The sequence below is a fragment of the Anomalospiza imberbis genome, chromosome 5, assembly GCF_031753505.1.
Source record: "Anomalospiza imberbis isolate Cuckoo-Finch-1a 21T00152 chromosome 5, ASM3175350v1, whole genome shotgun sequence".
Classification (NCBI taxonomy): Eukaryota; Metazoa; Chordata; class Aves; order Passeriformes; family Viduidae; genus Anomalospiza; species Anomalospiza imberbis.
The window spans coordinates 290,258-303,412 of NC_089685.1; positions in this window are offsets into that span (position 1 = coordinate 290,258).

Genomic DNA, 13,155 nt, shown 5'->3' on the forward strand with positions numbered 1-13,155 from the left:
TCACCGGGCAGCTCCCGCACCCCGAAACCCGCCCGCGCCCCCCGGGACGCGGGGAGGGCGCTGGCAGAGGGGGACGCGCGCGTCACCCCCATCCCCGGGGACGCTGGAGCGATGGGTGATGTCACCCGGGACGGGGCCGGGGACGCGAGCAGGGACGTGCGGGAAGTGGCGCCGGTGGCACATGGACTCCGGAGCCCTCGTCACCGTGTCACGGTGCCACCGTGTCCCCGCCGGCACGTGCCGCTCGGGCCGTGTCCCTGACGCCTTCCCGGAGCCCTTTGGCACCTGTCACCAGGGCCACCACGGCCCGGCCGTGACCACGCGGGGACAGTGACAGTGTGGGTGGGGGACGCTGCTCGGAGCGGGGAGGGGAGAGTCAGGGTGGGCCTTGGGTCGCCAGGGTTGTGTCACCTCCCTGGGGACCCCCTGCCCTTGGTGGGTGCGGGATGGACACTGGGGTGACCTTGTCACCCACAGCTTGAGGATAGGGGGGACGTAGGGACATGGGTGACACAGGAAACGGGGGGACACGCAGGTGGAAGGGACGCGGAGGACATGGGTGACACAGGAACGGGGGAACACGCAGGTGGAAGGGACACGGAGGACATGGGTGACACAGGAACGGGGGAACACGCAGGTGGAAGGGACACGGAGGACATGGGTGACACAGGAACGGGGACACGCAGGTGGAAGGGACGCGGAGGACATGGGTGACACAGGAACGGGGGGGACACGCAGGTGGAAGGGACACGGAGGACATGGGTGACACAGGAACGGGGGAACACGCAGGTGGAAGGGACACGGAGGACATGGGTGACACAGGAACGGGGGGACACGCAGGTGGAAGGGACGCGGAGGACATGGGTGACACAGGAACGGGGGGGACACGCAGGTGCAGGGGACATGGAGGACATGGGTGACACAGGAACGGGGGGACACGCAGGTGGAAGGGACACGGAGGACATGGGTGACACAGGAACGGGGGGACACGCAGGTGGAAGGGACGCGGAGGACATGGGTGACACAGGAACGGGGGGACATGGGAGTGGGGGAGACACAGGGATGCGGGACCATGGGGCTGTGGTGGTGACACGGGGACAGGGGACACGGGGGAAACCGAGGGGATGAGGTGACAGTGCCACTCACCGAAGCCTCGCACACACTCGCTGAGCCTGGAACGGGACGGTGACGGGTGATGGAGGGACACGGGGACCCCCCAGTGCCACCACCCCACCGGCCGGGGCGGGGAGGGCCCGTGGTCCTTTGGGTCACCCCGGTGTCCCCGCGGGGCCGAGGGACACGGCTGGTGGCACTGCCACCACCTCGGGGACAGCAGAGGACGAGGGGGACAATAACAGGGACAAGGGGGGTGCCCAGACCTCCCCGGGGACTTCGGTCCCAGCCAGGCCCGGGACAGCGTCCCCACAGGTCCTCGGGAGGGGCGGGGGGGGGCACTGGGGGGGACACAGGGACCCCCGGGGTGAGGGGACCAGGGGGATGTCCCAGGGTGGGGGTTGGGGATGTCCCTGAGCGGGGTGTCCCTCTGGGGGGGTTGGGGTGTCCCGGTCCGAGGGGTTTGGGGGGTCGGGCTCACCTGGTGGCCCCGCGGGTCCCGTCGGTGGCGGCAGTGGCTCCATCGCGCCGCCCCCCCTTTATAGCGGCGGGGCCGCTCCCCACGGCGCTGCCCGCCCCCCCGGCCCCCCCGCGCTGTCCGGGCCGTGTCCGAGCCGTGTCCGGCCGGGGGGGCCCCAGGGGACGGGGATGCGCGGGGCGGGGGGGGCCCGGGATGCCTCGAGCCGGGCCGGGGGTCCCGGAGCAGGAGGAGCGCGGGGGCGTCCCGGGGCGAACTGGGGACACCGGGATGGCTGGAGGGGGGGTCCCGGGGCCACGCGAGCACTGGGGGGGCCCGGGGGGGTCCCGGCTCCCACTGCCCCCCGCAGTCCCGCCCCCCCGCGCATACGTGCCCAGGTGAGCGCAGCCCCGCGCGTGGCGGTGACACGTCCCCCGCGCGCCGTGACCGCGCACACGCGCCCGTGTCCCCCCCGTGTCCCCGTAACCCCCCTCCGTATCCCCCTTTGTGCCCCCCGTGTCCCCGCACACGCGCCCGTGTCCCCCCCCCGTGTCCCTCATGTCCCCACACACCCCCGTGTCCCCCCCCGTGTCCTCCCAGTCTCCCCTCAGTGTCCCCACATCCTTTATGTCCCCTCCTCGTGTCCCCCCGTGTCCCCCCGTCCCCGCGCGAGGCACTCACACACCTGGCTCAGGATGGGGACAGAACAGGGACAGCACCGATGTCCTCAAGGGTCCCAGGTGTCCCCAGGAGCCCCCAGAGCCATGTCCCCCCCCCCGCCGGGGACACCGCCAGGGTGACACGGGGACAGGGCGCTCTCTCGGGGGCACGGGCGACCCCCACACTTGTCACTGGGGAAAAAAGCGGTTCCTGTCCCTGCCACTTGTCCCTGTCACCCCCCCGGCCCGGGGTGTCCCCAGAGGGAGGGTTGTCCCCAAAATGTGTCCCCGTGGGGGTCCCCAGGCGGGGCTGTCACCGCGCTAGTGACGCCGGAGTTGGGGCCACCACGGTGGTGACACTCGGCAAACACTGTGGTGGCCCTTCCGGGAAGGCCGGCGGTGACACTGGTGACACCAGTGCCCGGCAGCGGCTGGCAGGGCCCCGGGACACTGGGGACACACGGAGTGCCCCGCAGCCAGCACGGTGACCTGGGTGACGTCACGGCGTGTCCCCTCCCACCTGGCATCCCTCGTGTCCCGGTCCCTGTCATCTCTCTGCCAGCACCCCTCGTGTCGCCAAACCTTGTCGCAAAGCCCTGTCCCCACTGTCACTCATGTCCCCATCCCTGTCCCCATCCCGACCAGGGACCCGTCCCCATCACCGAGTGCCACCAGGGGGTGGCACGGCCACCGGGAGCCCTTCGGCCCCTCCCGCGTCACTGGGCAGCGATGGGGACCCAAACTGGGAGTACTGGGGACCTGTTGAGCCCCACCCCCCGGCTTGGTGTCCCCCCCTGGCACCCCCAGTGTCATCTCCCCCCAACCCTGGGGTGTCCCCAGTGTCACCCCCCCGGAGGTCCCCGACCATGCCAGGAGCTGTGGTGGCCTGGTGGCCCCATTTCTGCTGTCCCCCCTGCACCGCTGCCCCCACCCTGTCCCCGCTGTCCCCTCGCTGTCCCCAAAGCCCGAGGCCGGGGGGGCTCGAGCTCACCTGGGGGTCACTCACCTGGGGTCCCCGCGGTCCCCGCTGGCTCGACCCCCCGCGGATGCTTTTTGGGGTAAGGGCTTCCTGGCTGGGGGAGGGACAGCAAGCCCAGACCGCAAAAAGACCCGAGAGGGACAGGGACGGTGGCCCCGCGGTGGCACCGCAGTGACAAGGGAGCAGGTGACAAGGAGGGACGAGACGGGGACACGCGGAGCCCCCGGGGACGGGGCCTGTGGTGGGACACGGCCCCCGTGTCCCGAGGTCCCCGCCAGCCCCAGGCTGTCCCCTGTGCTGGGGAGACAGGGGACACTGCCACCCCTGTGTGCCACCCCCCATGTGCCACTCCCCACGTGCCACATGTCACCTGCCATGTGCCACCTGTCACGTGCGCACTGCTATGGCACTGGCACCCGTGAGAAGTGGCACAGAGGGACAGGGACGTGCCACGGAGTGATGGAAACGTGGCACAACACCCTGGGGATGTGGCACAGAGGGATGGGGGGGGACAGAGGGATAGGGATGTGGCATGGAGTGACAGGGACACGGCACCGAGTGATGGGCATGTGGCACAGCCCAGTGGGGACATGGGACAACATGGAGGAGATGTGGCACAGAGCAACAGGGATGTGGCTGTGACGGGGATGGCACAGAGTGACAGGGATGTGGCACAGAGGGACAGGGATGAGGCACAGACCCGTGGGGACATGGCACAGAGTGACAGGGATGTGGCACAGAGGGACATGGATGTGGCACAGAGTGACAGGGATGAGGCACAGACCCGTGGGGACATGGCACAGAGTGACATGGATGTGGCACAGAGTGACAGAGATGTGGCACAGAGGGACAGGGATGTGGCACAGACCCGTGGGGACATGGCACAGAGTGACATGGATGTGGCACAGAGGGACATGGATGTGGCACAGAGTGACAGGGATGTGCCACAGAGGGACAGGGATGAGGCACAGACCCGTGGGGACATGGCACAGAGTGACATGGATGTGGCACAGAGTGACAGAGATGTGGCACAGACCCATGGGGACATGCCACAGAGTGAGGTGACATGGCACAGAGTGACAGGGATGTGGCACAGAGTGACATGGATGTGGCACAGTGACATGGATGTGGCACAGAGGGACAGGGATGAGGCACAGACCCGTGGGGACATGGCACAGAGTGAGGTGACATGGCACAGAGTGACAGGGATGTGGCACAGAGGGACAGGGATGAGGCACAGACCCGTGGGGACATGGCACAGAGTGACAGGGATGTGGCACAGAGAGACATGGATGTGGCACAGAGGGACAGGGATGTGGCACAGAGGGGCAGGGATGTGGACACGGGACAGAGTGACATGGATGTGGCACAGAGGGACATGGATGTGGCACAGTGACATGGATGTGGCACAGAGTGACAGGGATGTGGCACAGAGGGACAGGGATGAGGCACAGACCCGTGGGGACATGGCACAGAGTGACAGGGATGTGGCACAGAGGGACATGGATGTGGCACAGAGGGAAAGGGATGTGGCACAGACCCGTGGGGACATGGCACAGAGTGACATGGATGTGGCACAGAGTGACAGATGTGGCACAGACCCATGGGGACATGCCACAGAGTGAGGTGACACAGCACAGAGTGACATGGATGTGGCACAGTGACATGGATGTGGCACAGAGGGACAGGGATGTGGCACAGACCCATGGGGACATGCCACAGAGTGAGGTGACATGGCACAGAGTGACAGGGATGTGGCACAGAGGGACAGGGATGAGGCACAGACCCGTGGGGACATGCCACAGAGTGAGGTGACATGGCACAGAGTGACAGGGATGTGGCACAGAGGGACAGGGATGTGGCACAGACCCATGGGGACATGGCACAGAGTGACATGGATGTGGCACAGAGTGACAGGGATGTGGCACAGAGGGACATGGATGTGGCACAGAGGGACAGGGATGAGGCACAGGCCCGTGGGGACATGGCACAGAGTGAGGTGACATGGCACAGAGTGACATGGATGTGGCACAGAGGGACATGGATGTGGCACAGTGACATGGATGTGGCACAGAGTGACAGGGATGTGGCACAGAGGGACAGGGATGAGGCACAGACCTGTGGGGACATGGCACAGAGTGACAGGGATGTGGCACAGAGGGACATGGATGTGGCACAGAGTGACAGGGATGTGCCACAGAGGGACAGGGATGTGCCACAGAGGGACAGGGATGAGGCACAGACCCGTGGGGGCATGGCACAGAGTGACATGGATGTGGCACAGAGTGACAGGGATGTGGCACAGAGGGACATGGATGTGGCACAGAGGGACAGGGATGTGGCACAAACCCATGGGGACATGCCACAGAGTGAGGTGACATGGCACAGAGGGACAGGGATGTGGCACAGAGGGACAGGGATGTGGCACAAACCCATGGGGACATGCCACAGAGTGAGGTGACATGGCACAGAGGGACAGGGATGTGGCACAGAGGGACAGGGATGTGGCACAGACCCATGGGGACATGCCACAGAGTGAGGTGACATGGCACAGAGGGACAGGGATGTGGCACAGAGGGACAGGGATGTGCCACAGAGGGACAGGGATGAGGCACAGACCCGTGGGGACATGGCACAGAGGGACATGGATGTAGCACAGAGGGACAGGGATGTGGCACAGAGGGACATGGATGTGGCACAGAGGGACAGGGATGTGGCACAAACCCATGGGGACATGCCACAGAGTGAGGTGACATGGCACAGAGGGACAGGGATGTGGCACAGTGACATGGATGTGCCACAGAGGGACAGGGATGAGGCACAGACCCGTGGGGACATGGCACAGAGGGACATGGATGTAGCACAGAGGGACAGGGATGTGGCACAGAGGGACAGGGATGTGGCACAGACCCGTGGGGACATGGCACAGAGTGAGGTGACATGGCACAGAGTGACAGGGATGTGGCACAGAGGGACAGGGATGTGGCACAGACCCGTGGGGACATGGCACAGAGTGACAGGGATGTGGCACAGAGTGACAGGGATGTGGCACAGAGGGACATGGATGTGGCACAGAGGGACAGGGATGTGGCACAGACCCATGGGGACATGGCACAGAGTGAGGTGACACGGCACAGAGCAATGCTGATGTGGCAGAGAGCAATGGGGACACAGAGCAGACACTGGGGACGTGGCACAGAGTGACATTAACGTGGCACAGAGTGACATTAACATGGCACAGGGTGAGGGGACATGGCACAGAGCGATGGTGGCATGGGACAGAGCAGTGCCACCAACTCCTACCAGCACATCCTGGGTGTCCCCAGGCTCCTGTCCCTCAGCCACCAGAGCACCCAGGGGTGGCAGGAGGCCACCAGAGGAGCCAGTGCTTGGTGTCACCAACAGGGCCAGTGCTCGGTGTCACCGGTGGAGCCGTGCTTGGTGTCACCACAGGAGCTGATGCTTGGTGTCACCAACAGGGGCGGTGCTCGGTGTCACCAGAGGAGCCGGTGGTCGGTGTCACCTCAGGAGCTGTTGCGCGGTGTCACCAAAAGGGCCGGTGCTCGGTGTCACCTCAGAGGCCGGTGCTCGGTGTCACCGCCCCTGCCAGGTCTGTCTGTCCCCCAGCACTGCAGGGACGTGGCCCATGGCCGATCCCGTCCTCGGTGGCATTGGTTGGGTGGCAGTGCCCAAATTTCGGGGTGTCTGAGCCGTGTCCCAGGGCCGGTGACAGGACGAGCTCGGAGCTCCATGGCCGGGCAGTGGCCCCGTGACTCCGTGGCCCCACGGCCGCTCCGTGGCTCTGTGGATGGTCACTGTCCCCGTGGTCAGTCGGTGGCTCTGTGGCCAGTCTGTGGCGATGTCCCCAGCTCGGGGTCCTGGTGGCAGGGGTGTCCCTGAGGGCTTTTGAGGGGATCCCCCGCTGGTGGCACTCCGGGATCCCCGGGGCAGCTCCAGGGCTGGTGCCACCTGAGGTGCCACCCCAGGGACAGCGGGAAGCGGCTCTGAGGCCACCACCGGGCAGTTGGCTCCTCACCGACGTCAGCTGGGCCTGGGCTGAGGTGCCACCATCACCTGCCAGCAGTGAACGTGTCCCTGCTCCAGCCCACGTCATCCCTGCCCCGTGATCCTGCTCCACCCCGTGTCCCTGTTCCCCTCCCATGTCCCCGTCCCCATCCCACGCCTCCATCCCCACCCCATGTCCCTGTCCCCACCCCGTGTCCCCATGTCCGTGGCACTGTCTCCACGCCACATCCCCCATCCCATGTCCCTGTCCCTATCCATGTCCCTGTCCCCATCCCACATCCCCATCCCATGTCCCTGTCCCTATCCATGTCCCTGTCCCCATCCCACATCCCCATCCCATGTCCCTGTCCCTATCCATGTCCCTGTCCCCATCCCACATCCCCATCCCATGTCCCTGTCCCTATCCATGTCCCTGTCCCCATCCCACATCCCCATCCCATGTCCCTGTCCCTATCCATGTCCCTGTCCCCATCCCACATCCCCATCCCATGTCCCTGTCCCCACCACAGGTCCCCACTCCCAGCCCTGTCCCCACCCTGCAGCCCCAGCACGCCGGTGACAGGGATGGTGACACCTTGCTGGCTGCCACCCCCCTCCCTGCACCCCCCCGGACCAGCTGCAGCCAGAGCGGGACAGGCTGGGGGGACACGGCCAAGGCCACCGCTCCCCTGTCACCCCCCGATCCTGGGGGGACATCCCTGTCACCCCCTGGTCCCGAGGGAGCCCCGTTTGGGGAGATGAAGGGGACAGAGGGGACATCCCTTGGTGGCTGCGCCAGAGGGGACTTGGGGGTGCTTCCCCCTCGCCCGGGGGTCCCCCAGAGCTTGGGAGGGGCTCAGAGGGGACCGGGGTGGGGACGCGGAGGGTCCTTGAGCGGCGCCAGCACCCGTGGGTGACCGCAAGGGGACAGTGACGGTGACAAGTGGCCGTGAGTGGCACAGACCTTTCCAGATCTCCGAGGGCGGTTTTGGGGTCCTCCGGGTGGGGAGGGCGGTGCCACCCCCGGGGAGGCTCGGTGTGATCCCCCCCGGTGGCAGCTGGAGCTGAGGGACCCCCGGTGCCCCCCCGGGACAGAGGGGACATGGGGAGGGCAGGGAGGGGCCGCCGGGGGTGTCACGGGGGGACCCCGGTAGGGGGCGGGGGGCTGCGGGTGCAGGGGGGGCACCCCGGGGTCAGCAGGTGGGGGGGTCTGCGGGGTGACACTCGGGGGTCCTGGGCCGTGGGAGAGGGGACACGGCCGGGGGGGCCGGGGCAGAGCGGGGGGTGTCACAGGCTGGGGCGGGGGGGGGCAGGGGGCTCTTCTGGGGCCAGGGGGTTTGGGGTCCGGGGGTCTGCGGGGGTCCGGGGGTCTGGGGGCGTTCCGGGGGTCCCGGGACTCTGCCAGCGGTCCCGAGGGGCCGCAGAGCGGGGCCCGGGGTCCGGGGGCTCCCGGGGCACGGGGACAGGGCTCGGGCTCTCGGGGGTCCCGGGGGGCTCTGGCGGGGCCCCCCCCGTGCTGCGCTCGGGGCCGGCAGGGCGGGGGTCCCGCGGGGGGGGCGGGCGGGGGTTCCCGGGGGGGATCCCCGGTGGGGTGGGGGGGCTCCCCTCGGGCGGAGCGGGGGTGGGGCGGGGGAACGGGGGGTCCCGAGCCCCCCGGGCCCCTCGGTCCTACCTGGAGCTGCGGCCGCGCTGCGCCGGGGCCGGGGCCCGGGGGGGGTCCCGGCGGTCCCGGGGGGGGTCCCGGGGGGGCCCGGCGGGTCCCGGGGTGCGGGGGGCCCCGTGGCGGCCGCGCTCGCCCCGGCGGCGGCGATTGACCCGCATTGACGTCACTGCGTCATCAGGGTTCCCCTGGAAACACGCGGGGGCTAAAAATAGCCCGGGGGGGCGGGGGGCGGGGCGGGGGGCGGCCCCCTCCCCCGCGTCTGCCGCTATTCTGGGGACAACGCGACAAATATAGAGCGGCCACTCCCGGCACGGGGACACCCCCGCGGGGGGGCAGCGGGACTCGGGGACACCCCGCGGGGGCACGAGGGGACGGACACGGGGACAGCGACAACAGGGCACAGCACCGCGGGGGAGGGCGACAACCGGGACATGGGGACACCGGGAGGCAGGGCAAGGGGACAGTGGGGACACCGGGACATGGGGAGACGTGGGCAGTGGGACGCGGCACGTCAGGATATGGGGACACTGGGACACCGGGACACAAGGACGTGGGGACACTGGGACGTGAAGCCACGGGGACACCGGGACATTATGGGGACACTGGGACACAGGGACATGGGGGTAACTGGGACACCGGGAAGTGGGGACACGGGGACAGCCGGGCATGGTGACACGGGGACCCTGGGAGAGGGGACAGGGTACAGGAAGAGGGGACGGGAACAGGGACGGGCGGGGACAGGGGCGGATCGGGCGGGACGGTCACAGCTGCAGTGGGGCCGTACTGGTGAGGGTTTGTACCGGGACTGGTTCATACTGGGACGGGTTACGCTGTCCATTCCACCGGGACGGAACTGTACTGGGATGGGATACACTGGGATGGGTTATACTGGGATGGGATATACTGGGATGGGTTATACTGGGATGGGCTGTACCCGCACTGGTCCGTACTGGGATGGGATATACTGGGATGGGATATACCGGGATGGGTTATACTGGGATGGGTTATACTGGGATGGGTTATACTGGGATGGGCTGTACTGGGATGGGCTGTACTGGGATGGGTTATACTGGGATGGGATATACTGGGATGGGTTATACTGGGATGGGCTGTACCCGCACTGGTCCGTACTGGGATGGGTTATACTGGGATGGGCTGTACTGGGATGGGTTATACTGGGATGGGTTATACTGGGATGGGTTATACTGGGATGGGCTGTACCCGCACTGGTCCGTACTGGGATGGGTTATACTGGAATGGGTTATACTGGAATGGGTTATACTGGGATGGGTTATACTGGGATGGGATATACTGGGATGGGATATACTGGGATGGGCTGTACCCGCACTGGTCCATACTGGGATGGGTTATACTGGGATGGGTTATACTGGGATGGGTTATACTGGGATGGGTTATACTGGGATGGGCTGTACCCGCACTGGTCCGTACTGGGATGGGTTATACTGGGATGGGTTATACTGGGATGGGCTGTACTGGGATGGGTTATACTGGGATGGGTTATACTGGGATGGGCTGTACCCGCACTGCTCCGTACTGGGATGGGTTATACTGGGATGGGTTATACTGGGATGGGATATACTGGGATGGGATATACTGGGATGGGTTATACTGGGATGGGCTGTACCCGCACTGCTCCGTACTGGGATGGGTTATACTGGGATGGGTTATACTGGGATGGGATATACTGGGATGGGATATACTGGGATGGGTTATACTGGGATGGGATATACTGGGATGGGTTATACTGGGATGGGCTGTACCCGCACTGCTCCGTACTGGCCGCGCTGTTCTGTGTTTGTCGTTCCTGTCGGTTCCGCCAGGTGGCGCCATTTCCCTTCTCGTTCGGGCTGGCGGCGCCCGCCCGGTACGGACCAGTACGGACCAGTATGGACCAGTATGGACCAGTACGGACCAGTACAGACCAGTATGGACCAGTACGGACCAGTACAGACCAGTACAGACCAGTATGGACCAGTACGGACCAGTACGGACCAGTACAGACCAGTACGGACCAGTATGGACCAGTATGGACCAGTACAGACCAGTACGGACCAGTATGGACCAGTACGGACCAGTACGGACCAGTACGGACCAGTATGGACCAGTATGGACCAGTACGGACCAGTATGGACCAGTACGGGCCAGTACGGACCAGTACGGACCAGTACAGACCAGTACGGACCAGTACGGACCAGTACGGACCAGTACAGACCAGTACGGACCAGTACGGACCAGTATGGACCAGTACAGACCAGTACGGACCAGTACGGACCAGTACGGACCAGTACGGACCAGTACGGACCAGTACAGACCAGTATGGACCAGTACGGACCAGTACGGACCAGTACGGACCAGTATGGACCAGTATGGACCAGTACAGACCAGTACAGACCAGTACGGACCAGTACGGACCAGTACGGACCAGTACAGACCAGTATGGACCAGTATGGACCAGTACAGACCAGTACAGACCAGTATGGACTAGTACGGACCAGTACGGACCAGTACGGACCAGTACGGAGCAGTATGGAGCAGTATGGAGCAGTATGGAGCAGTATGGACCAGTACGGACCAGTACGGACCAGTACGGACCAGTACGGACCAGTACGGGCTAGTACGGACCCGTACGGACCAGTACGGACCAGTATGGAGCAGTACGGACCAGTACGGACCAGTATGGACCAGTATGGACCAGTATGGACCAGTATGGGCCCAGTACGGACCAGTATGGGCCCAGTACAGACCAGTATGGACCAGTACAGACCAGTACAGACCAGTATGGACCAGTACGGACCAGTACGGACCAGTACGGACCAGTATGGACCAGTACAGACCAGTATGGAGCAGTATGGAGCAGTATGGAGCAGTATGGAGCAGTACGGACCAGTATGGACCAGTACGGACCAGTACGGACCAGTACGGACCAGTATGGACCAGTATGGACCAGTATGGACCAGTACGGACCAGTACGGACCAGTACGGGCTAGTACGGACCCGTACGGACCAGTACGGACCAGTACGGACCAGTATGGACCAGTATGGACCAGTACGGACCAGTATGGACCAGTATGGGCCCGGTACGGACCAGTACGGACCAGTATGGACCAGTATGGACCAGTATGGACCAGTATGGGCCCAGTACGGACCAGTATGGGCCCAGTACAGACCAGTATGGACCAGTATGGACCAGTACAGGCCCGGTACAGACCAGTATGGACCAGTACGGACCAGTATGGGCCCAGTACGGACCAATATGGGCTAGGTACAGACCAGTATGGACCAGTACGGACCAGTATGGACCAGTACGGACCAGTATGGGCCCAGTACAGACCAGTATGGACCAGTACGGACCAGTATGGACCAGTATGGACCAGTATAAACCAGTATGGACCAGTACGGACCAGTATGGGCCCGGTACAGACCAGTATGGACCAGTATGGACCAGTATGGACCAGTACAGGCCCGGTACAGACCAGTATGGACCAGTACGGACCAGTATAGACCAGTACGGACCAGTATGGACCAGTACGGACCAGTATGGACCCGGTACAGACCAGTATGGACCAGTACAGACCAGTATGGACCAGTACGGACCAGTATGGACCAGTATGGGCCCAGTACGGACCAGTATGGGCCCGGTACGGACCAGTATGGACCAGTATGGACCAGTACGGACCAGTACGGACCAGTATGGACCAGTACGGACCAGTATGGGCCCGGTACAGACCAGTAAGGACCAGTATGGACCAGTATGGGCCCGGTACAGACCAGTATGGACCAGTACGGACCAGTATGGACCAGTATGGACCAGTACGGACCAGTATGGGCCCGGTACAGACCAGTAAGGACCAGTATGGACCAGTATGGGCCCGGTACAGACCAGTATGGACCAGTACGGACCAGTATGGACCAGTATGGACCAGTACAGACCAGTATGGGCCCGGTACAGACCAGTAAGGACCAGTATGGACCAGTATGGGCCCGGTACAGACCAGTATGGACCAGTACGGACCAGTATGGGCCCAGTACAGACCAGTATGGACCAGTACGGACCAGTATGGACCAGTATGGACCAGTACGGACCAGTATGGGCCAGTACGGACCAGTATGGACCAGTACGGACCAGTATGGACCAGTATGGGCCCGGTACAGACCAGTATGGACCAGTACGGACCAGTATGGGCCCGATACAGACCAGTATGGACCAGTATGGACCAGTATGGGCCCAGTACAGACCAGTATGGGCCCAGTACAGACC